This window comes from Habropoda laboriosa, unplaced genomic scaffold (assembly GCF_001263275.1).
Source record: "Habropoda laboriosa isolate 0110345459 unplaced genomic scaffold, ASM126327v1 scaffold243, whole genome shotgun sequence".
Taxonomy (NCBI): Eukaryota; Metazoa; Arthropoda; class Insecta; order Hymenoptera; family Apidae; genus Habropoda; species Habropoda laboriosa.
Window position 1 is genome coordinate 1,608,462 of NW_017100433.1, and position 22,159 is coordinate 1,630,620.

General features: G+C 42.1%; 1 long non-coding RNA gene across 1 annotated transcript in view; it reads left to right on the forward strand.

The window, feature by feature from the left end:
- Nucleotides 1–89: 89 nt before the first annotated feature.
- The window catches only part of LOC108575864, a 25,280-nt gene continuing 3,210 nt past the window's right edge, over nt 90–22,159 (forward strand). Inside the window, exons 1-2 of the long non-coding RNA XR_001891434.1 lie at nt 90–140; nt 2,892–2,994. This is a non-coding gene — a long non-coding RNA (uncharacterized LOC108575864). The remainder of the gene's footprint in view (nt 141–2,891; nt 2,995–22,159) is intronic.

Genomic DNA, 22,159 nt, shown 5'->3' on the forward strand with positions numbered 1-22,159 from the left:
TTATGAAATTTGATTGGTCTTATTGTATCTTATAACACGCAAAGGGTACGGAATAAATTCGATCGTATGGCTGCCATGACGTCATATCCGTTTGTTTAGGATTAGTGCACATACATGTTGCGATTAACTCGAGCTACACGGTGAGAAACATATTCACGTTTTCCTTTCGTTACGCAGTGTTTTGTGAACCGATATACCAAACGTTTTTACCACCGCAAATTATCCTACGTTTCGAAAAGTGCAAAATACACTATGAGAGACAAGGTATTTTTCTAACGTTTCCATTTTTACCCGTTCGATTAAGAAAGAGGTTAATCGTGCTATTCTTGAAAATCTAACGGTCGTTATTATTTGCGCGAAAGCGCGAACCGAAGAGTTAGAACTTCGAAATAGACGTTTGTTTTATGACAAACAAAATTTCCCGATAAGATAAGCGCGTTACATCATCGTAATTGCACTGCAAGTACACTCCTATGCCCGTGGCGTAGCAGCTCACGCTAGACTTTGTACTTTCCGTGCAACAATTGCCAGATTTAATCTCCTGGAGAATTTTCAACCGCTCCATTTCAACGTTAATCCGAGTCGATGTTAAACGTTGCACCGCCTTCGATGCTGCAGCTTTCCGCGTCTAGCAAACAAACAAACATTTTCAGCGCTCCTCGGAACACGTGTACCGTCCTAAATACCAATAATTCCCTTTCCCTTGCATCATGCCGCGTTTACAACAATTACAAAATCGCGTTTCGCAGTTGTTGAAAAGCAAACGGGTGGTGTCGTTCGGTGGACGGAAAATTTCACGCGTGCATCGCAGTCGAGCTTACATCATCGTAATTAAAATACAGACAGAAATCGCGCGAGTACGCAGGCAACGGGCGAGCGCGTATTTCTGTAATACGTCGCCCGCGCGCGGACGCTAAAATAATGTAAGATGGATTTGACTTTCGTCCAATATTCAACGGTGTCGTATGCGTGCTCACGTTCAGGCGCTCGTGCGTTCCGAATAAAGAATGCGATGTGCGGACTGCATCCATGCCGGCTCACGCATGCAACTACGCGTGTGTGTATGACTGTGTTTGCGTGTGTATACATCCGAGGGAGCGGTGGCAAGCGCGCGCTCACGCTTACGACTTGCAAGGTATTTCCCAATCGGTCGAACGATTCGCGTGAATCGTTTGGTCGCCCGATTCGCGTAATTGTCGAACAATCACGCTTACGATTATTCGCCAGTAATAACGCTTTTGTTTAGCCGTGATTGTATAACGCGTAATTGCCGCGTGATTATTGTCGAACGCATATCCGTAAACGCTGATTATTATTCGACTCCGCTGGCTGATACCGCCTGGCGTAATTACGCTCTCTTCGTTACTTTTTTTTCTCCTTTCAATTTCAACGATTTTCGTAATTATCAGTACAACTAATCGAAATACACATCGCTCTCCTAACTTCGACGTGCTCGTTTTGTAGGTTATGTTGTACACGCTTAACCTATTGTTCCACACACCGTACGTTCGACATATTTTCAACCGTGCATTATATCCCAAATATTACACGTGTTCATCGATTCCGTAAGGTAGAACGTTCCATCCGTTTCCAGCCGTTCTCTTCAAGTTCGACGATCCCGCTATATAAACACTCATCCCAATAAATCTCCACGCGGTTAGCGTACGCCGCTCGAATGACTAACATCGAAGAAAGCGTCGTCGGCTTTCCCAAAAAAAAAGTAAGAAAAAAGTAAAAATCGTCCGGAAATTTCCAACGAGGGCATCGTTGCATTCGATGCACGCAAGTTGGGAAACGCTGATGCAACTCTGCCTGGCAAACGCGTCGAATATACATACGTATTGTATGTATATACATATATATATATATATGCGTCCGCGATATTCACCGCGAATATTGGCACGCATCGTGTCGTCTTTATCAAGCGTAGCGGCGACCACCGCGGTGGTGGCGCGAGTGTAGGACCTTCTAAGAAGGGTTGAGGGGAGGGGGTAGGTAAGGAGAACGAGAGTGGTGGGGGTGAAAAGAGAAGGACGAGAGCGGCGGGTGGTGGGGGGTAGAGGGACATCGATTATCGGAACGCACCCTCGCTGGAGGAAAAAGATTCGATTGCACGGGCATCCGCACAACTCGACGCGGAGACGTCGCGTCGTATGCCGAGCATACTTGTGAGAATGTGCCCGTTTCCCGGCTGCCATCTTGCTTTTGCGTGATGTCACGGCGTGGCCTACTTCCGAGCACTCCACGTGCAAGGGTCGTCGACCCTGTTCTCCTCTAGCCCCCTTTTACCTAGCCGCCTCGAACCACGGCTACGAAATGCTCTAGCGCTCCAATAGTCCTCCCTCGCTAACCCAACCACCGACCAGGATTCCTCGGTACCCTACTCTACTCTATCTCTGTCTCTCTTTCTCTTCCACTCGTTCGACCTTTTCCTCTTCTTCTTCTTCCTCATCCTCTGCTACCCTTCTTCCGACTTTCGTTCGCCATTCCCGAATCCGGTGTAACTTTCCCTCTGTGAGAGTTTCTCCACTGCTCGCTAATTCGATTCTTTCCTGATCTCTCCTGTGGTCGAATATTCCGAAATTTCTCGATTACAGAAATTTCGTCGATGTCCATTAATATCGCTACAGAAATTGATTTTCGTTTGACAGAGAAGGTAAGGTTGTTTCAACAGAGCCAAGCCCTGCTTTCATTTCTCGAAATTATTGTCGAGCCGTTCCCTCGTTACCTCATTCCGTTCGGTTCCATTGTGCACGCGCTTCTAATTAGGACACGTGCTAGCGGAGAGCTGTCTTTTTTCTAGGAAGATGTGCAGCCTTTGCTCTCACATTCCTGACAGAAAGCTCGGAAAATCTTCAACGGTTTTAATGGGATTTCTCGTTTTATTACAGCGGTGGCCGCTGCGAGACACGGAAGATTTCCCCCCCTTGATGGAGATTTCAAGGAGACGCGGGACGATCGAGGATCGAATTAGAGATGTCAGCAACGGTTCACGTAAGTTGTCTCACAGAAAATTTCCCTCGCTTTAATAGAATCGCTCGGATGTGGGCGGATAGGGGCCGCGATACCATTGTCCGTGCGCACCTGCCAGTCTTCGTATCTAGTCGAACTTCTTGCGTAACAAAAGCATCGACCAAGACAGCATTGTTCGTTCCACGTTTCGTCGCTTCTTTTCAGCTTGGAAAATCATCTCCCTTAACCCTTTCAGTTTCTAACAACCGCCCACCCACCCCTCTTTTAATTCAGAGTTACGCATCGTTCGAATTGGTAGCCAATTAAACGACGATTTTTACTATGAAACGAGAATGAAGAAAGTTTCGCGACAACGTGGAGTTTGTAAGTCAAGGTCCAGAATTTTTAGACTCCGGTACACACCTAACCCCTTTTATATCCGCACGTCAAGGGTTAAAATATCCTTACCTTTAAACTAAATTTACTCCGGCTAAAAATTGCCCGTACATCGCTGTATTTTTATTATGAAAACGTCAGATTGATGTACGGCGGAAAATGAAAAAATTCTGTAGGATTTCTGGAGGCAGTGTGAGCTGCGTAGAGGAAGTATGAAAGTAGTAGGTGTGTTGTGTGTCTAAAAGTGTAAGTGAAAATAGGTATGAAAAAGGAAGGTGTCAGTAGTTATTTTGTAATTTCTTCGTACATAATTTTCGGTTCAAGCAACGAGTTCAATTTTAGTATCTGCTTAACCTGTTTCATTGTGACAACGAGTCTGACTCGTGGCACAGATTTTGGTCAGAAGTATTTAAGTAGTGCACACATAAGCGTCCGCAGTCGGGCCCGAATGCGGACGCTTAAGTGGGGGGGGGGGGCGACTTCTGCGAATTTAACTAAGGAAAAGAGAGGAGATGTGCCTGAGTGGGATACCGATATATCAAGTGTCAGTTGTTCACATTCAGGAGTCGAACTCCACTCCGAAGTCCCATTTCCAAGGATTGCTGGGGATAGCGACGGACGCTTAAGTGTGCAAAATACGGACGCTTATGCGTGCACTACTGTACTTTGTTTCACTCGGCACGCTCGACCTCCACTCCGAGGTCCCATTTCCAAGAATTGCTGGGGATAGCGACGGACGCTTAAGTGTGCAAAATACGGACGCTTATGCGTGCACTACTGTACTTTGTTTCACTCGGCACGCTCGACCTCCACTCTGAAATGAGGGGAATATTGCAGGTGAACAATGTTTATGCACCACCCTGTACGTTTCGTGAATTTTTTACGCGTGCAAATAACACGGGTCAGAAATGACCCAGCTTCGTCAGTCGACAGTTCGTCAATATTTAAACCTTTGAAAATTTCCAAATGAAAAAACTGTGACATTTCATGGGTAATGCGTGCTCGTGGCGTGGCGGGAACGTAATTCCAAGTGTAAATAACGGAAATATTGCAGGTGGACGGTATATTTCATGAAAATTCTATACGTTGAAATAACACGGGTCACAAATGACCCAGCTTCGTCGGTCGACAGTTCATCAATATCTAAATCTTCGAAAATTTCAAATTCAAAATTTCGATAATTTATAGACTTTCACGTTTTGTATATAACATTGTTCCAAATTCTTATAAGTAACGAGAATATTCCAGGTTGGCAATATTTTTGCACCACTCTGTATATTCCACGAACCTTCTACAAATTCAAATAACACGGGTCACAAATGACCCAGCCCCGCCGTCCGACAGTTCGTCAATATCAGAACCGTGAAAAATTTCAAAGTGAAAAAAAAAGCTTGTAAATTTCACGTATTTGATCGTGGACGTATGCCGATGGCGTGGCAGGAACGCAGTCTGAGCGAAGGAAATTGGGAAATTCCGAATGTAACAAGGTGCCGTGCCTCAGTGTATGCACACAGAACGTGTAACTATGTTCACGCGTTACACACACGTACACAGGATGAATACACACGTTGCTCGGTGTTCCGTGTCGAAGCGAGAAGCGGTCGTACGCTTCACACTCGTCCATCCACTTTTCCCGGTGAGCGGAAGAATCCCGAAAAGGGTCAATGCTCGATTTACAGCGCTACTTTCAATCTTACTCGACGCGTCTCTTTTCCGTCGCTCTTCTTGGCTCCGGTGCGTTTCTTAATCACGTCGCCTCGCTTCAGGTTCTTCGCGTCTTCCACGCCTCGTAATCGACCCCGTCCCTCCTCGCTCGCTCTCCCCAGTTTCTCTATCTTTTTCTCTCTCGTTTGAATATTACACGTGTCCGTGTTGCTTTCGAGAAGAAAGAAGGAAAAAGGAAAGAAACTGAAACGGAAGATATTTATGGAAGCGGAGTTTTAAAGAATGCGCCGAGTAACGGGTTCATTCTGATTATCTGGAAATTCAGAATGACTTGGTGTATGCAAGTATCTAAGTAGAAGAAGTTGCTTGGATCGTTTTAACCCTCATCCGCGTCCCTCGTGTCAGTTTGACGCATTTTTCCGGTAAAAAGTTCTATCATTCGGCTATTTGTGGAAAAAGTTTTTTCTTTATTTTCTATATTCAACCCTAGTGCGTTCTTCGTTTTGACTGTATACTTAAGGTGTTTGGGTGAAAAATGATCTAAGACCTTATGTGAAACAATTTTTCTTTCCAACGCGACATATGAAGCAAGACAATAAACGTTTAAAATAATGTTAAGGAACGTAAACTTGATAACAGCAAAAGTGACTAAAAATATAAAAAGGCGGTGGGTCCAAAAAGACCCGAAGAGCGCTCTAGGGTTGATGAAAGAATTTACAAAATTTGCAAGAAACGCGGAAAATTTTTTATTTAAGAAAAACCACAACATACGTTATTATTAACACTAACGGTGAAAAACGGACAAATTACAGATACAGAAAACAGACGTTTACAGAAACAAGCGCCAGGCATCGAAAGATGTAAGAATCTTCAGATTTATTAGTGAAATAGTGCGATTTTCACAATCTTCACCCGTTTGTAGCTCACAGCGACATTAATCGATTTCGATGAAATCTTCAGCATGTGTATAATTCACATAGATCTACAAAACGTATTTTTTAAATTTTCGTTACAAGCTCAGATAAAAAAGTTGTAAACAGTGACCTTTCCACAAATTGCAATTTTTTTCCAAAAATTTTACACACGTCATCTAGTAAACCAATCCTTCTAACTTCTCAAAAAAACTCAAGTCGTTTGGCCCAATTTTAAAAAAGTTATTCCGTTTTATAGGGTGTACGAATACTTTTTACATTCGCTGTAGACGATTCGGGAAAGTTCTCGGTTATTCCAAACAAACAAAAGGGAATATGTTTATATCTTACGCGGTTCGAGAAGTTTCCCGAATGCTCTCGAAAGAAATAGAAAATTCCTTACAATTTATCTCTTCGTTTGATTGCTTTCTTACCATTGTGTCGAATTAAGGCCCTAAGCACTCGAAGGCCCTTTTTTCACGTTGGCCTTCAGGAGTTTTATCAGGAGTTGGTTCTTTCGAACTGCTGAGATCTCTAAACGTGTAGTGACCAATTCACGGAGGTCCATAGACCTGCTGTCTTGGATAATATCATCCTTAGAGTTGCCTCTGATGGTAAATATAATGTCGCTTCTTAGTCGCCTCAAAGAGAGAAGGGTTAAGATGCGAAACTGAGGGACGGACGAGGGTTAAGATCGATCGTAGAAATGCCGAGATAACGGTTAGGCAGACTGCAAGTCTGTATCGCGAGAATGGCTAAAAATAATTCTGGATGAATCAGTGGTTATAAACGACTCCGACGAATGTCGTCTTAATTTGTCGAAATGATCGAAACGTTGCACGATGTCGTAAATACGATTTGCATCTCGATTGTCTGCCATTGGGAGAGAGGAAACAAGGTTTACCTGTATCTTGTCGTCTGTACGTGTATTCCTATCTGGAGCGTCGATAAATCGCTGATTCTATCTCGACCACCGATAAATCACAATTGGCATTGCTAGGAAAAAAAAAGAAATTAACGCGATACAACAGTCGGACGATCGATCGTTCGCGCGAATCTTGATTACCGGGAAAACCTCTGAATTCTCCAACACACCGTTCTTAACCCTTTCGCCGCGGCTTTCGTGACTGACGGTGAATTTTCAACCGCGGCTGCAAAATTTCTTATTTCGGTATCTCGTTTCAAACGTCGGTTTGTTGAATTAAGATGGAAGTGCGCGAGGGTAAAATTGAGGGTTAAGTTAAGGTGGAAGTGCGGCGAACGAGGCTCCAACGACGTAGCGCGAGCAAAATTTCAAAACGTCTATAGGCGCCAATAGTAACGAAAGGGTTGATTATTAAGATGGAAGTGCGTAAGGATAAAATTAAGTGATAAATTAAGGCGCCAATAGTAACGAGAGTGAATTAAAAAAGAAAAAACAAAGAAAAGGAAAGGTGAAAACACAGAAGAGAAAGAGAAGAAGAAAGAAGGATCGAACAGAAAAGTTGAACTCAATTTCCCAAGCAAAGGACTCGAAAATCTCCCCGTTACCAAGGAGTGTCACGAAACGAACTCTTTCCGTATTGGATAATTAAAAAGAAAAAGCTATCGCATAGGTATATTTGGCCGTAGACAGGGTAACCTTCGATAAATATTCGTGGGAGAGGAGAGCGCAAATAGCCGGCCAAATTTGAGAGGCGAGCCAGCCTCTGACTGTTACGGAAATATCCGCGGTCTCCGGGGGTGAGTTTGCCGCGGTGGTCGGTCTCGTAAATAATTAGTACCGGTCGGCTAGATGTGAAAAGACGAGAGAGCGAGAGAGGAGGAGAACAGGGACGAGTGCGTGTGTGTGTGGATAGAAGGCGTGGTGGGTGTGATGACGCGAAGGTATCCGGCCTAATATAGGATGAGGACTGGAGGTTTCAGCGGAGCGAGGACGAGCACACTGGAAGCACAGAGAACTGAATTTTCAATGGTGGGGTTGGATCGATGGAAGGGTTGACCCAGTGACCTGGAACCTGGTGCGCCGGTTAGTTTACGAACTACAACCTCGATCAATCTGGAGGTGCTTGGATGTGTCCAATCGCAATTACATTTCCCTTAGATCTTTCCGCCCGAAAAACCGTTTTCCACTCGTTTGTCGCGCCCTATTTCTAATTAGGAACCACCAGGCGAGACAGAGTCCATTATCCCTACGGGGGAAAGCGGTTTAGAACATGCTCCGAGGGAGTGGTTTGTTTGCACCGTGGAAACCCACCATGTTGCGTTCTTCTTTATCTGATCGGTTAATTGCGATTGAACGCATTTGGAGAAATTGGTAAAATCTTGTTCCTTTCGGAGTAAACGAAATGTGCCGCTCTGTACGGGTACACAGTTTGGTTAATATCGCTAATTGTCGTCCTTGTCATTTTTTTATAGGTCGCTAGCTACGGGCTAAATTTCATTTAAATACTCGCAAACTGAGTGCATTTTGAAAAATTGAAAATCTCACTTCTTCTGGCGCAAATGAAATGCTTTATAGCGTATAGGTACACACTGTGGTTAACATCACTAATTGTCGTCCTTGTAATTTTTTCACAAATTCCCAGCAACACTTCGTTCTCAGGGTACGTATGCTAAACGAATTCGCCCGAATTCCGACGTGAATATCGAGTCTCGTTACGGACTGCCGAGTAAAAAGTTGTCGACTACGCGATTCGTTGCATTTTCCATGGAACAGGAATTTCAAGCTAATGTCTGAAATGTCAGGTAACGATAGCCTGAGAGATGACACGAGGAAATAAATGCATCGATTTGTACGAACGTGTACAGCAAAATGTCAAGATCGAGGTTTTATCATTCTCGACGCTATAAGCTCGTTCAGAGAGTCGCTAACGAGCAGAAGTTCGCCTTAACGGAGGGGAGGAACAACAGGATGAACAATATCGTTAAAAATAGCGAAATTCCACGGATACCTGTTCATCCGGATTGCACAACTGTGTAAAAAACTAATGTGAAACTCTTATGCAACCGCCGAATTTAACGCTTGACTTTTAAATACCAAATCGAGCCTATCTCGCGTATACCGTTACGAATGCTACAGCAGATAACCTGAAATCGATGCACGTGGGAAATACGACGTCGAATATCCAAATTATTAAGTGTACTTGTTGAAAACGGTCCGAGGATAATTGCAGAAAAATCGAGCTAGACTTGCAATAAATAGGAAACAAGTTCCTCCCTTTGGGTATAAGATATTTAATTACTATTGGATATTCGCTGTCCGTACAGCTTTTTATTGCTCTAGTCGTTGAAATTTTTAGCTTCAGTCACGAATGAACCTTGGGAAACGGAGATCACTATGTACGCCGTGTATAGGCCGTTTCAGAAGTGACAATCCCTCGAATCAATACTTATAGCGATTCAAAAGTAACACACGTCTTGACTTTCTTAACCCTTTCACTGCTATTGGCGCTTTAAAAATTTTGATTGCACCGTGCTGTTGGAGAATTTTGGTGCACTTAATTTCACTCTTTGCCCTCTTTCACCTTAATTGAACGAAAGAAATTTTAAAGCGATACGGCCGAAATAAACGATTTTGCGGTCTTCGTGGAACATCTGAATCTGCCGCGCGCGTTATTTACTAAAATCTGTCGTAGTGAAAGGGTTAAAACGAAATATTGCAACTTGAAGTCGTCAGAATTCCTCAGACGACGGATGTCGGGTCACTATTGACCCGGTTCTTCGATATCTCTTGGTTCAACCAGTATTCGACACACAGACATTATAAACATGTTCGTTATTTTAATCGTAATATATAGAGACCACCGGCCAAAAGTTTGGAATCACCGAGCATTGCAATGTACACACAAATTTCCAGAAAAAAGGCAGCGACTTTGAGAATCTTTTATCATTCGAATCAATTGATAAAAGTAGAATTGAGATAAACTTCGGATCTATAAAAGATTAGCAGCAGATTTAATATTGACGAAAAGTGGGAGGTGATTCCAAACTTTTGGCCGGTAGTGTACGTAATTCTATATTTATTCGTAATATTTGAAATAAAATATAAAAAAATATGGTTTCTCTTGCGTACGAAGATTTTAGCATTGGGTCACATTTGACCCGGCGTCCGCCGTGCGTGCAGCAAACATACCATCCACTTTCGGAGGTTAAATTAAAGAAAGAATTCCTCAGACGGCAGACGTCGGGTCACCATTGACCCAGCTCTTAGATATCTCTTATTTCGACCAGTATTCGAAACAGAGACGCTATAAATATGTTGGTTGTTTCAAAATAAAATTAAAAAAAAAATGGTTTCACTTGCACACGAAGAAGACTTTCGCATCGGGTCACATTTGACCCGGCGTCCGCAGTGCGTGGCAGCAAACACACCGTTCACTCTCCGAAGCTTAAATTAAAGAAAGAAAAAACAATTACAGAAGATAGAATTTTGTTGTTCGAGAAAAATAAAAAATACATCGAGAATGATAAATCATAAAGAGAGAAACGTCAGGATGTGACAAGCCCCATTTGTTGCGCCGTGCTAAAGCATCGTGCGTTGACGTGCACTTTTGAAACGGTCTATAAGAAGGATCGAGCAGAGAGAGAAGCGTGGAGGCACGTCAGAAGGGTAGAGCAGAAACAGCCAGCGGTGTGTGCGAACAGAATTTCGCTCGGAAGCATGCGCCGCTCGGTTGGGGTGAATCCGGGGCTCGATTCCCTTTGCCCCATTGAAATGTTGCTCCCTTTGCCTCCTCATCTCTCTATCGAGCCTCCATCCTGCGCTATTTCTCCCCTTCCAGGAGGCAGGTGGCATCAGGGGAGGGGACATACAGGCAGAATGTTCGCGTGTGCTTCTGTGTGTGTGTATCGAGGGGAGGGAGGTGAAAACAGCAGCGGTACAGGGGTACGATTAACAGTAAATTGTTATTTTTCCAAACAAAACGATCTTGGACTGGATGAAAACACAGCTCGTGGAAAACGATTCTAATGGTCCGATAGGAAATTGTACGGCGAAACTCGAGCACAGTCGTATCTCGAATTATGTACGTATTCCCAGGATTGTACACCGGGTGACACCGAAATAGGCGAACTTTGGCCGCGTGTTCTCTGTTTTTCTCAACCCTAGAGCGGTTTTCGTTTTGACTGTACACTTAAGACATTTGGGTGAAGAAGGACCTAAGACCTTATGTGTAATAATTTTTGTTTCGAACGCGACATATGAGCCTAGACGATAAACGTTTGAAATAATGTTAAGGAACGTAAACTTGATAACAGCAAAAACAACTAAACATATAAAAAGGCGGTGGGTCAAAAAAGACCCGAAGACCGCTCTAGGGTTGACCCTCTTTGCCACGGTGTGCTTGAGAGAAAGAATGCTCGCCGTGAAACATTGGGTGAAGTAGTATTATTCTACATTGGCATAAAAATGATTGAAAATTATAATAATTCTTTCGTTATAGTCACGTGTCCGGTGCATTCTGGGGTTTGCCTGACTCTCGGTCGATAGAGACACTGTACTCGTGAATGGCGATAATAAATTAGCGAACTGAATGTTTCTCGTAAACGAGTGACCACTTTTACACAGAGTATAGATGTGTTCTGTTTTTCTTAACCCTTTTGCTACGGTGTGCTTGAGACAAAAGTGTAAATATTTAAAGTAAATAATTATTATTCAACGCTGGCGTAAAAATGATTGAAAATCAATTGTTTCACGATAGTCACGTGTCTGGTGCATTCTGGGATTGCCTGACTTGCAGTCGATACAGATATTTTATTCGCAAATGGCGAAAATAAATTGAACGTTTTTCATAAATGAGTGACCACTTTTACACAGAGTGTATACATATGCAGATACGTAGCGAAAGCATTCGGGGCGAAAAAAGGTCGTACAAACATGGGTCCAGAAACTGTTCCTTCTCCGAGATATAAACACATTTGTTTATCCTGCCTGCACAGCTGAAAATGAATATTTCATAGGCAGTCGAAGACGGTGAAGAATCCCCGATATCCTCGATATTCTCAAATGCGGCAATAATCCGGTTTCCGAGTATTTCCAGACTATCGATAGTATCGCTATCGTAAACTAAACTTTCAAGATGCCCCACTAATAAAAATGCAAGAAACACTGTAAAGGTGACTCACTCTACTACGTCACTTGTTTCCACCAAAAAATGACGAAAGCGTTTACATTCCTGCATGTTAGCTAAGTTTATGCAAAATTTCAATCTAAAAACGACCTATTTATACCTCAAAAAAGAAGAGCCTCCTATCCTCACGCGGCCTGTTTTCGTTCCTTAAAAGTGCTATTCAGAATACACGAAAAATTCGACCACCTATTCTGAATCACCCTGTATACTCGCGTGTCAGCGAGGTTATGTCACTCCGCGAGAAAAATTCGAAAGGAATGTCGCGCAATTACCACAGAATTCATTCTCTTTACTTACTCGACACTCACGCTCGACGCAGACCTAACCTTAAGATCCTCCTGAAAAAACGACTGTTACCTATCTCGCGAAAAAATCATCGTACTCCCGTCTATAATTTCGCCTTGACAACAGTGTCAGCAATTAAAGAGACGTCTCCGCGGAAGATAAGAAAAGCGAGGCGAAATTTCGTTGCTTGTTTTGTAACAAGCTTGACAATAGGGGTTGCGAGCGGTAGTGGTAAGGGCAGAAATCGAGCGAGAGAGAGAGAGAGAGAGAGAGAGCGGAAGCGAGAGAAGGACGGGGGCTTTGAGTGAGAGAGATATATAAGAGAGCAAGGGGAGAGAAGGGTGTGCTGGCTGCGGATCGAGGGTAAGGGTGAGAGAGGTGGGGGAGAGGAGAAACCAGGGCGCAAGTATTGATCCCGCACCGGGTGGTTGACACATTTACCAAAAACTTGGCGTGGTCTAGTTTCCACGTCTGAGGTCACCAAAGGAGCTGCGGAAAGGAAATAACTGCGCGGCATTCTTTTTCCACCAGCGTCGCTCGATTTTCCAACCGGAACACACCGCTGCTCACCTATATTTCAGTTAATCGAAGCCTCGATTCGCGATTGATTTCTGGCCACAATGCAATGTCGTCCCAGTGTTCCAGATTCATTCGTAATGTACTGTTAAAGGGGACGCGGAAACCTGTGTACGCGTGCATATATGCATGTTGCCTCTTCGTGTTTAAACGACGCGTTCCACCGGAGTATAACCGAGTTCGTTATTAATTAAGGTGAATCTTAACGAACGTTCGCTGCACCAACCTCCGGTAGATCCGACAGAAAGAAGTATTTCTTCGTGGCCCGTGAACTCTGGTTCGTCTTTGAAATTGCAACTGGAAGAATCGTGCGATGAAAAGTTCTGTCCTCTCGATCGGTGGTGTAAACGATCACCGTGACAATAGGGGCCACTGTAAACACACGCGTTGGTCACTCTGTATTACCGCCCGTTAAACTGTCGTCCAATTATAAAATATCCGGTCTATTTGCATAATTTCCGCCTGGTATCGGACTAATTGGAAACCGAAGCGTGCCAAAAACGTCCTCCCCCGCAACGGTCCGCAAGGACACGGTCTATAATAAACTACCCGGTGATACTAGACGAACCAGAAACTAACATCTACCACACACGTTCGTTCGTACATTCGAGATTTCCAAGAACAGAGAACGATTCGGGTCACCTTTTGAAAGCTTCCCAAAATCAACCTCCGCGCTAATTCTACACCACTCGAAGATACCTAAAACATATACACGAGTAACCGCACTTAGGTATCTATCTAGAGAGGTAAGAGAAGAAGAAGAAGAAGAAGAAGCAGCGGTTCCACAGCAACACAATGCCCGCGATCATTTTCCCACGAAGCTTCTCACCCTGTGCGTGAATTACGAGAGGCGTGGTGACGTGTCGGTGCGCCGAGGTGGGGGAAAAATGGAAAAATTAAATCGGTGATCTCACACGGGGAAATCCCGTGGCCCGTAAGTCGGGAACACTGCCAAATGGGTTAGAGCTCGTATCGAGCCGCCGTTGCTGCTGCTGCTGCTGCTGGTGTACACCAGCCACACAGCGTTGTGCTGCTGACCTCAGCCCTCCTCGCCCTTCCCCCTGCCACCTCCTCACCCTAGATGGCGATCTAGAGCGATTCTAGAGCGAGGCCACCGACGACAGAGAGCAACTATTTCGTCGAGCTGCTCATCTTATGTCACACGTTCCCTGTCTTATTGTTTCGCGACCGATGCCGTCCCATCGAGCCTCTGTCTTCAACTCTCCGAGTGATTCGATGAAAGTTAGCTCGCCACGCGGAGAGGAAGATTGCTCGAGCCGACGGGAGGTGTGCAGATTTTCCATCGAGGACCGAACCAGAGTTGATATCATCGCGCATATTTAGCAGTGCCGCTTGGAGTGTCAGATTGATGCAGGATTCTGATCGAGAAGAATAGACTCTTGTACGTGGAGATGATAGATCGAGTATGTTGTTTTTACGGTTGTGTTAGTATTTTGAAAGATGGGTGAGCAATCAGTTGGGGTTGTTGATGAATCGAGGATTGATCTTTTGTAGCTTTGTTAAGTTGTTCTTTAACCCTTTCGCTGCGGCGAGTTTTAGCAGGTAATGCGGATTCAGATGGTCCACAACGACCGGAAAATTTTCTTCTTTGGCCGTGTCGTTTTAAAATTTGGTTCGTTGAATCAAGGTGGAAGAGTGTAGAGGAGAAAATTAAGGGTTAAATTAATACGGCTTAGATAACACGATGCGCCTATAGGCGCCAATAGTAGTGAAAGGGTTATCGCGTTGGTCACCTGTGACCGGAGATTGTTTCCTCGATGCTCATCAATGCCTCGAACGTTTAGAATAATTCAAATAAAATGAATAGGGTAATTCCGGGAGAGACGGACCAGGCAAGTGTTTCCTACATTATCCGGCATATGTGGAACGCGACAGTATTCTTTTGTTTTACATTTGTTTTACGGTGTTTTTTCTTCCATATCTGACGGATAATGCAGGAAATACTTGCCTGGTCCGTCTCTCCCGAAATTACCCTATCGTGGACTAAAAAATTTCGAACGTCACAGCTAACTAGACATTATTTTGAATGAAAAATAAAGCACAATAAGCATAATACAATACTATGCTTAGAATGATGAAAATTCTCTTCTGCCTCCTGAGAGCAAAACATGTAAATCTGGCGTGGCAGTCAAGGTGTTAAGGAAGAAACGAATTCCTTAATTTCCCGTATAAGAAATATTATTTTCCAAACAGTTATCAATGAAAACCCGACGCTTCCTGTGCGTTTAACACTAGAACGAGCGACCGGGTCAAAAATGACCCATTAGCAATTTTCAAGAAAAAGTGACAATTCGACACCGATAAGCCTTATCGTTTGCCACTTCTCAAATTTATTTTCTACACACATACGGTATGAAACTTTTCAATCACGTTGTAGTTACATAAAAATTCACTTTCTAACAGCCGCTAATAGATCATTTTACCAAAGACGAAACGAAGCGTCGAAAGACTTGCTCGAACGTACAACAGTCAAACATCTCGACGATTGGTTAATAAACTCTGTTGTTAATTAACCGACCACTATCTGTCGCGTCCTCTTCATATAAATATAGATTGTTCGAAATTAGAGGCAGCATTCGATGAATTTCACTCGGCGCGCAACAAGAATCTCCTTGATCCGAATGAAAAGACTGTGAAAATCCGTCGTTGATAAAAACAAAAAGCATCTGGTTTCTCGCGATGGTAACGAGAAGAAAACGCGTGTAATTGCACAATAGATTTACGCGCATGAAAGCATCGTTAACTCGCATAGCAATTGCTCGTCTATTGTTAGCGCACGGTAAATGTCGATTATTGAAATCGTATCTGCTTTGCGTCGCGCAAAACGCAGTTTCCCGATTTCCGGCGATCCTCGTTTCTCAACCACCGCGAATCTTCTTCCGTGTTATTCAGGTCGTTAAGAAGCTCCCTCCGTTCGTTTCCTCGAGGAACCTCTGAACAGGAGGAATAACGGAATAAAAGGGGAGGAAAGAGAAAGATCAATCTTCGTGGTTAATTTATCAACCGCGTGGAATAATTGCACGTCTTTGACTCGAAAGGCTAATGTAGGTATATAGGTCGCGGTGTTGTTTTACTTTTTTCACACGCATAATCGAGGAATAATTGCGGGTTCCGCGTGAGAATGAAATTGAAAGCGAATGAATATTTTCCTTTCTCGCGGGAGAACGATCGAGAAATCACACGTATGGATTGATTATCTTCAGCTTAACCGGTAAATAAACGATATTTACTATTGTTTACGTATTTCACGTGTGTGTAAGCCACGTCTAAATAAAGATAACGGTGTGAAACGTGAAGACTAGTCTTTCGTCGTCTTTGTTATTTACAGTGAACGTTTTATTGGCCGTTAAAACGATAACAGTCGCGGTGATTTCGCGTGACAAGGTTAAATTCCCGCATAAATTGTAAGAAACCACCGGATACTGTTTTACTTTCTTTCGTTGAAATTCAATGGAACGAGATGGTTTCGAATTGAGAAGGGAAAGTAAACAAGGCGGAAACTATGATTAATTATACTCGTCACGAATACCTCGTGATCATTAGCTACTCTTCCTTGCGGCTGTCTGACGAACCGTTTAATCCTCTAAACATGTGTGTACGACGAACGGAGCAGTAGAGGACTCTCTCTCCTGATGAGCTACCATAAATGAGCCGCGTGTTTACTTCAAGCTCTTCGACTCGGGTAATCCTCGATTACCTGAACTGTCTCTCCCTTGACATAGATACGATCGGATCTCTTTTTCCTTTTCCTAGAAGTATTTCATTCCGTGGAATGGGATCAAATTTTCTTTACTTTTCCGCGATTTCATTCGTCAAATGTTTATCTTTATCGAGGACTCGACATTTGTATAGTTAGTATATTGCAGTCATTTGGCTATTTTCGGCGATATTAGTTGTGAAATATTAAGTTTCGGTGTAATATTAATGCATAAAAGATGGTTTATTATTGGTAATTTATGGAGTATGATATCTGAAGGCAAAAATTCCCTAAGACGTCCTTGTATCGTTGGAAATAACGCTTTATTTAAAGAAACCTGGTCACCACATGTTTTGAGATATTTAAATGAAATTTTGTAACGAGTTATATCGGTCTATATAGGCCGGGAAGATTCTTCAGATTTTAGTCGAATCGGTCCAAATCGACCGATGTGTTTAGAAGGGTTGAGCAGAGAACGAGGTTTCCTTTTGATAATATATATACCAAAACATGATGTTTACACTCTTTGCGCCCATAAATTCCGTCCGTTTTGTATTTTCTCACGAGGCATATTTTCTAAATTTGTAATTTCAGAATTCTGCAGTTTTCTAAATTTGTAATTTCAGAATTCTGTAATTTTCTAAATTTGTAATTTCAGAATTCTGCAATTTTCTAAATTTGTAATTTCAGAATTCTGTAATTTTCTAAATTTGTAATTTCAGAATTCTGCAATTTTCTAAATTTGTAATTTCAGAATTCTGTAATTTTCTAAATTTGGAGTTTCAGAATTCTGTAATTTTCTAAATTTGGAGTTTCAGAATTCTGTAATTTTCTAAATTTGGAATTTCAGAATTCTGTAATTTTCTAAATTTGGAATTTCAGAATTCTGTAATTTTCTAAATTTGGAATTTCAGAATTCTGTAATTTTCTAAATTTGGAATTTCAGAATTCTGTAATTTTCTAAATTTGTAATTTCAGAATTCTGCAATTTTCTAAATTTGTAATTTCAGAATTCTGCAATTTTCTAAATTTGTAATTTCAGAATTCTGCAATTTTCTAAATTTGTAATTTCAGAATTCTGCAATTTTCTAAATTTGTAATTTCAGAATTCTGTAATTTTCTAAATTTGCAATTTTAGAATTTCGGCCTAATTAAATTTGCCCCAAAAGGTGATGTCGCTGGAACTTAATTTGTATTATATTTCCGGCATTATAGAGACTTCTACCGTACACATCTTTCTCTTACACGTTGCTTCAAAGCTATTATTCCACACACAGAACCAAAGTATCCACGAATTATTCTTCCAAACTTCCTTTCTCTCATTCCCCCGAATTATTGCAAACCGTTGCAATATTCCTACACCCGTTCCACCCCACCCCGGCTAGATTCTCTTTTCGTCGCTCAAGAAGTCGGACAAAACAAAGAGCTAAAAGGGGGAAACGGCAGAGAGAACTGTACTCTCGGGCGTAAAGCGGAAAGGGGAAGAAATAGACGGAGAAACAGTTGACTATTTAAAGACTGGAACCTGCAAGTCAACCTCTTCCTTTGATACCGGCACGGCCATAAATAGCGGACGCGAGAGTGTATCTGGACCGGTCCCTGTTTCGTATTACGGCACACACGGTCGATAAAAGGAAATCGCCGCGCGGAGAAATAGCGCGTGGCCGGGGACGAAAATTTTCAGCGGAACGAGGTGAAAACAGAGGCGAGAGGCACAGATAAAAGAGGCAAAAGCCCGTTCGACAGTTTGTCGAATGCAGCACGTGGCACAGGACACGTGCCTAAAGGTCGTTGCCCGCCTATATACCGGATTTCGTTTGATCCCCACCCCTTTCCCTCTTCCTTCTCCTCCTCCTCCTCCGCGTGCACGACAGTTCTCCTACTGTCTGTCTAACTCTATAGCTTAACTATAGAATAGTTAAATACATACGTAATAATGTATGTCGATCGGAGATTTATCGGGGGGGGAATTGTACGTGAGCACGTATCGCCATATGTCGAGGCTTCGTCGTTCTTCTCTTTTGTTTTATCGTTCGTTCCGTCTGTTTACACATCGCTTTTCGTAGGATGAAACAGGTCACCTAATTGCAGTGGGCGATCGAATTAGAGCCACGGTACGAAAAATGTTATTTGCGTTTGCGTAGGAATAGAATCGCAAGGTTTTCACTGTGATTCATTTTGGATTTACTATTGTCCACTGAATATTCACGGAGAAAGTTAAACTTAGCTTGTGTGGCTGTAAAAGATAGGGTTAAGAAGTGAGGATAAAGTTAGTACTTGGTAGCGCCACTTTTTGACACATTTTCGATACATTTTGAGTCATTTACTGTGTATTGTAAGCAGTAGAAATCGGAAAGATCTATAAATCAATGAAAGTGTAACACGCGGTTGACAAGCGTCGACTGGCAGCACCTACTCGTGCAAAATAACGTCCATATGATAGACGGTATTGCCCAAAGTGTTGCCAAGTCTGTATCTGCAATTTGCAAATGTCAATGATTCGTAAAATACAATAAGAATTCAGTGTAACTAGGCTTTCTTCTAAAAATTAGTCGTTAAAATGCAAAACCGTCGATTCTTCGCAAGTGGTTCTGTTAATTCTCTATTCGGCTACAGTGACGGGAGAAAATTTTTGTGCCTAATTTAACCCTTACGTCGATAACCACAATGTCTACTTTATCACCCAATGTTTAGTAGCTTTCTGACAAGAAAATTCTAAACTTTCAGCAAACGTGGATAGGAAATGTGCGAAATAACATCGATCTTACCGGATATTCAAATCTTCTACCGAGAAGATCGAATAGTTTAACTGAGAAAATGTGCAAAAGGGCACCCAGGTATTGACATAAGGGTTGAATGATTTCAGAGGGTGAATAACATGGAAAAAATGGCAAAATATAAAGAGAAGCTTCACTCGACTTAATTTGATTTAAAATGACTAAAATCCAAGCTCGTTTTAAGGTCATACCTGTGAAAAATCATCCTAGATTGTTATTCTGAAAAAACCTAGACGACCTTGAAAATAAACAGAAAAAATGGTATCTGTAAAAAAATTTTTGTTCCGTGTTATTCACCCTTTGAAATCGTCTAAATTAGGTGTAGAAATTTTCTAGTATCACTGTAGTTCGTGTAGAGAAGACAATTAGGTGGTTCGGTTCACGTGGTCCACCCTGTATACTACTTACTATACCACATCGAGTGCATTTGAAAAGCGTATATGCATATGTGTATAGAGCTACATATAAATGGGAAAAGTAACTTCCTGGTCTGGGAGGATCATAAAAATTCATGAAACTTCAGATTCCAAGCGATGAAAGAAGGAAAACAGGTACTTAGGGACCAGTTTTAGAACGTTGGCGAGATTTTATGGGTCCTCGAGTTACACACCGATCGTCGTAAATCATCGTTTGAAAACAGCTGCCACAACACTTGAACGTATTTTCCCTCGATAGGCGGCTATTCCAGTTGATCGGTAGACAATAGACCCGAACGGCTCTCAACCAACCTGGACGAGATTTTCGGCGTGTTCCTTTGTGCGGTTTCGAGCAGTGTCGTTACGTAATTCGGATGTAATTTACGACACAGACAATTCTCGATGTGAACTGCTGGCAAGTTACACCGAGCTAGAACACTGCAATCCCCACGTAAACCAACCGCTATTAATAGGAACCAGCCGCACCTATTTATCTTGCATAGGAGAGTCAAGTGCAGCTGGCCAACCAGCTACTATGTACCAACGACAACCAACCTCTCGATTAACAATTCAATCGTACGATTCTATTATTCGTTACTTCGCTACTTTATTTTCCAATTTTTTTCTCTTCTTTATTGGGACGTCTTTAACGTCTTTTATTACCCGCGTAGTATAGTCGGTGGAAGAAATATGGGGAGGTCTTAAGTTCGCGAATGCGTCAAAGTTTACACTCTCAAGCATATCGACGGAAATCTTAGAAGATAAGAGCTCGAAATCTCAGTGAGAGCTGTGTGAAGTGTGCCTCAGCTTTCATTAAGTCTCAATTGAAAAGGAAATATAAAATATTAGGAATGTTTATGTCTGAATTTGAGATGTATAGTCGGCGAAAGAAATATAGCGAGGTCGTAACTTTCATTGAGTCTGAAATTAAAAAGGAAATACAAAATATTGGGAATGTTTATGTCTGAATTTGAGATGTATAGTCGGTGAAAGAAATATGGCGAGGTCTTAAGTTCGCGAATGCGTCAAAGTTTACACTTCCAAGCATATCGACGGAAATCTTAGAAGATAAGAGCTCGAAATCTCAGTGAGAGCTGTGTGAAGTGTGCCTCAGCTTTCATTAAGTCTCAATTGAAAAGGAAATACAAAAGATTGGGAATGTTTACGTGCGAATTTCAAAGGTATAGTCGGTGGAAGAAATATAGCGAGGTCGTAACTTTCATTGAGTCTCAAATTAAAAAGGAAATACAAAAGATTGGGAATGTTTATGTCTGAATTTGAGATGTATAGTCGATGAAAGAAATATGGCGAGGTCTTAAGTTCGCGAATGCGTCAAAGTTTACACCTCCAAGCATATCGACGGAAATCTTAGAAGATAAGAGCTCGAAATCTCAGTGAGGGCTGCGTGAAGTGTGTCTTAACTTCTATCGAGTCTCAAATTAAAAAGGAAATACAAAAGATTGGGAATGTTTATGTCTGAATTTGAGATGTATAGTCGGCGAAAGAAATATGGCGAGGTCTTAAGTTCGCTTATGCGTCAAAATTGACACGTTCAAGCACATCGACAGAAACGTAAAAAGATAAGAGCTCGAAATCTCAGTCACAACCGCATAAAATATACTTTATCTTTGATTCAGTCCTGATCGAAAACCAAAGCATACAATTACCGCTTTAATTTACGATCTCCCTATATTTCTTCCATCGACTATACACCCTGCGTACACCGTCTAAAATTGAATCGTGCGAACAAAATTTCGAAGAGTATACAATACCAACTATGTTAGTTACTCGAATTTTACAAGTCTACGATCATAAAGCAGGAAACGATGAAAGTGATAAACGCAAAGCGTTCGGCTCGTAACTGACGCACGTGTGGCCTATCGTGCGGCCGAATAAAAATACGGCATTTGCTTTTATACTCATACACGTGTTCCGGGTGATAAGATAAAAGGTGACACATTTTTCGAGAGCATGAAACGATCTATTTCATACGGAATGTATATATATATATATGTATATATACATGTATCTGTTATGAAATCTGTTCGTATATCACGCCGAGATTCGAGCTACTGTGCAAACGTTCGAGAACACGGCCGCTCATTGACCGTGATACAACATCCGAACAAAAATTCTCGAAATTATCAGATAACCTCAATAAAGAAACAAAAGGTGTCTACTAAATTCCTTCCAATACACATTTCTTCACAACGTCAAAATTTATGAACCACGTTGTTTTAACTTGTTAACTAAAGAAGACGAGTTTTATTCACAAATAGCTAAAACACAGTAGTTTATTAGCAAAAACCAAAATTAAATTATTATTAGGTGTAGAGTTGAATTTTTTCAGACT